This window comes from Tinamus guttatus, unplaced genomic scaffold (assembly GCF_059628265.1).
Source record: "Tinamus guttatus ecotype Peru unplaced genomic scaffold, ASM5962826v1 Tinamus_guttatus_pri_ptg000366l, whole genome shotgun sequence".
Taxonomy (NCBI): Eukaryota; Metazoa; Chordata; class Aves; order Tinamiformes; family Tinamidae; genus Tinamus; species Tinamus guttatus.
The window spans coordinates 1,091,788-1,095,891 of record NW_028288900.1 but is presented as its reverse complement, the minus strand read 5'-3'; the positions used below and the strand labels follow the sequence as shown (position 1 = coordinate 1,095,891).

The window sequence follows — 4,104 nt, the reverse complement described above, 5'->3', positions numbered from 1 at the left end:
CAGACTTGCATCTGGGGAAGAGATTTTGTGCCTGGGAACTTCTTTCTTTTCCCTGTTCCCCCTCCAGCTCATAAGCACTTTACCTTGTTGTGCTGCTGGCTGCCATGGCTACAACAGCCATCTTCAGTGCAGGACCTACAGGTCCTCTTCGCGTGGCACCTGAGGGCCACACAGCTCTTCATCACTCTAGTAACAGTATATACAGATAACCAACATATAAATTCCTTGGACAAACCGGAGTGTACAGCGCATTAGAGTTAAGCAAATGGTGTTAGCGTTTGGAATTAAATTACACATCTTTCAAATAGCAACCAGCCTATGAAGAAGCGAACGAGAGTCTGTGGAAGCGGTGCGCCTAGAATGCCACCTTGTGGCATGTGAAAATGCTGGGTTTTGCCAATAAGTGGAAGTTCGTTTCCTCTAGAACAATGTTTTACCTCCGTGTTTATTTCCACGATAAGAACAACAACGACAAAAGGTGATAAGCTACCACCTGATTTTATAGGTGCAAATAAATCCAATGAATGCATAGCTGGTTAAGTGTGTCCTTCAGGTAAAAGTGCCACATGAGGGTAAAAGGAAAATATGCCTTCGGAAAATAAAAAAATAAATAAATAAAAAAGAAGAGAGTATTCAATTTTCCTTGTCCTATTCATTTTCAGAGTCAGGCAAAGGTTTATGTTTAATATTAAACATAATAGGCATAATTAATACAGTGGTATAAACTTGCAGAGACAGACAGAAAGATAAGCTAATATCAGAGATATAAATTAAGCCCGTGTGTGAAAGCTCCTATCCCCCAAGTTTTCCAAGAAAGCATAAATGATGCCTGACAATGCCTGGCAGCCCCCGGGCAGGCATGGCTCAGCTCTGCCGGATCCTGGGAGCCTGAAGGGTGGAAATGGGGTATCCAGGGTTGGTTTTGCAATGGACTTGCAGACAGGGGAATACACCTGTCTGTCTGTACGTGCACAGGGAGTTGCGACCGAGCCAATCTCCCTCTCCGCAGTCGGCCAAGTTCTCTTTGATCTGCAAAAGCAGAAGGAGCGGGACACAGAGGAGCTTAAACATTAAGCGGAAAAAAAAAAACTGACTTCCCTGACCGGGAATCGAACCCGGGCCGCGGCGGTGAGAGCGCCGAATCCTAACCACTAGACCACCAGGGAGCTGTGCACTATGCCTCGCGGCCTCTGCAGAACAGCTGCGCGCGCGCGCCCGCCCTGCCTCCCCGCCCCGAGCGGCTCCGCCCCTGCCGTGTGGCCTCGCCCCCGCCTCCCCCCTTTCCGGCCCGTACCAAGCGCTGGAGGTAGGAGCGCCCAGGGCAGGGGCGTTCCATTCTGCCCCGTCGGGGGGGGGGGGCGCCGGGGGGGAGCGGGGCGCGTGACGGCGGCGGCGGCGGCCGAGGGCGCGGGGGGCCTGAGGCGAGATGGCGGCCGGGGCTGGGGGGCGGCGGCGGCATCCCCAGCGGTAGCGGGAGCAGGGCCGGGGCCGGGCCGCCGAAACGCCGCATAATTAACGCGTCCTTCACAAGGGGGGACTCCCTTATTTGTGTATCCATTTATTTATTTTATTTATTTCTCTACACGCGTGCGGCGCGTGGCGTGTTTGTAAACAGAGAGTGCTCAGCGGCTCGCCCACCCTCAGCCTGGCCGCCCTCCTCAGCTTGGCGGGGGGACACTTTGCCGGGACTAAGGCAGCCGCTGAAGAATTAAAAAAAAAAAAAAAAAAAAAAAAAAAAAAGAGAGATAGAGAAGCGGCGCAGCGCTGTCCTCTCCCCACGAGCAGGCTTCCCTCTGCCGCCTTTAAATCGTGCTGCGGGGCAGGCAGGCTCAGGAAACAATAACAAAAAAAAAAGGCTAATCCTCAGTATTTCCGTTTTTGGCCTAAAGGCAACCATGAGCAAAAGCCCTGCGAGGGGCAGGTCTGTGGATCCGCCAAAAGGGAGTCAGGTTTGAACTCAATGACTCTGCGTGGCCAGGACATCCCTCTGTGATAGCCAGGAACTGCTCCTTTTTTGATAACATTTCTGCAAGATGTGATGCAGATGATGTCTGCTTATTTTTTTAATTTTTTTTCTTCTCCCTTGTGGTGTGTTCATTTCAAAAGGAAAATAAATCTGTAAGCTCTTCTAGCAAAAGCCTTTTTCTCTATGTAAGCAGTGCCCATAATATGAGAGGATTTGTTCTGCACAAGCAAATCCTCACCTCTCAAATTCTGGGATGGGAATTGTACAAGAAACCCATTCCGTGTTAAAATAGATAGGTTTCGGGCTCTGTTATGTTATACACTTAATACTTCTTGTAAGTGTTATATACTCAATGACTCCACACTGCTGTGCCTGGCGGTACAGGCCACGCCACGCCGTGTGCTGACTTAGCCTCTCCAGTGTGTTTTGGGGGGGGAAACTGAGTTTTCTGCTTCCATAGCTATGTTGCTAGCAGCGCTTAGGATGGGCAGCTTGAAACCAGGGCAGGCCCAGTGCAGGGCAGCTGCATTTCCAGCATCGGGAACTTGTCTCACCAAAGGGTCGTGGTCACCCTTGCAGTGCTTCATCTTGGAGCACATTCCTGCTGTGATGCCTCCGAGGAAGGAAATGGTGACTCCCCTCATTCCTGAGCTGGCTGGCTTAGTGGTGGGGACAAAATATCCCCCATAGGCTATTTCAGCAAAGTAGTTGGGACTGTGGCATAAGATCTCCTGGCTGATGGCAGCAATGTAGGCAAGCTTATTTTTTTTCTATGTTTTAGGATGCTGTAAAATGCAGAAATAGGTCACTCTTACTCTGTTATTTCTCACAATTAGCAATTTTTTTTGAATAGGTAACATATGGTGCCTCGTTTCCATTTACCCCTGCAAGTGCTCTTCATTAATTACAGCCACAAGGGCAATAAAATCTAGCATAGGTGCTAGGAAGCTCAACTGAAGCAGGGACTCCTGTGCTGGAAGGGAAGCCTGGCTGCAGTGCTGAGGGCTGCCCGCGGGACCACCTCAGGGGCAGCATCCGTAGTCACGTGCTGCCCTGCCTGCCTGGTTATTTTTAGGAATCTCTCTCTTCCCCCCCCTTTCCCCCCCACAATTCACCCGCGCTGACAAAAGGCGATGCCTCTTCTCTGCCTTGCTCTGTCTGCAGAGAGAGGAGACCCATCAGCGACGCAGCCTCCCGCCGGCACAGCAGCAGCCAGTGCCCGCGCCCGCATCCCCGCGATGCTCCTCACCGGAGAGCACTGATCCTCCCCGGCGCGCCGGCTCCTTCTGCTGTATCATGGTAAGCACAAACTCTTTTTATTGCCCAGGATACCCGCTTCGGAAACATTGCAAGTGCTTGATTTGCAAAGAAGCTGCAAATGGTGTTTAGAATCACGCATACTGTGTGCGTTCATCGTTCCTCCTTTCCCCTGAGCAATATATCTGATATGAAAAGTCTTTATATCAGCTTTTCTTCCTTCGGGTAGCCTGCCTTAAAACGTGCATAATTTTGTTTTTAAGGAGGTGGATAGGCGGGGTGGGGAGGAGAGGATGGCGCACAGTCTTTTGCTATTTTGTGATTAGTTTCCGTGTATAGTCAGCATGGTTACATCACTGTTAGACTATAATAATTTACTGGAAAAAAATATCATTGTGGCTTGTGTTTATTATAGGTGTTGGTAGCGTAAAAGTGTTTTTGTGGAAGGAATTTAAGGAAAAGCATCAAAAGGCGTTGTCCAAGGGGTACAGCAGTTTATACACGCTGTGCTCAAATACCACGTTACCAGCTGTGAGGAGACCTGTAGTTTTGTTTAGATGGGGCTAGGGGGCAGTATGTGAGAATTTGCAGTGTCATTTCTTAATGTTGTGTAGACTAGATTTTTATTATTTACAGAAAATTCTTTAAAGATTCAGAGGAAAAAGGAGGGAGAAATTCACATACAGTATTTATATATATATATTTTAAGCTCTACCATTATTTTATTTTCTTCCGCAACACTGTATTTGATACAGAGATAACTGTGTCAGCTTTTTCTGTGGTAAAATCCGTATGATTCTGAGGCGTGGGGGAAAATACAGCGGAGGGTAGGGTTGTGGGGAGCAGAGGAAGCTACGTCAAGTGTCCACAGAGCTCTGTTG

General features: G+C 49.1%; 1 non-coding gene across 1 annotated transcript; it reads right to left on the bottom strand.

Moving 5' to 3' along the window:
• Positions 1-1,094: 1,094 nt before the first annotated feature.
• TRNAE-CUC (transfer RNA glutamic acid (anticodon CUC)) lies at positions 1,095-1,166 on the bottom strand. Its single transcript has one exon. It is a non-coding gene; the product is annotated as a tRNA-Glu (tRNA).
• Positions 1,167-4,104: the final 2,938 nt, after the last annotated feature.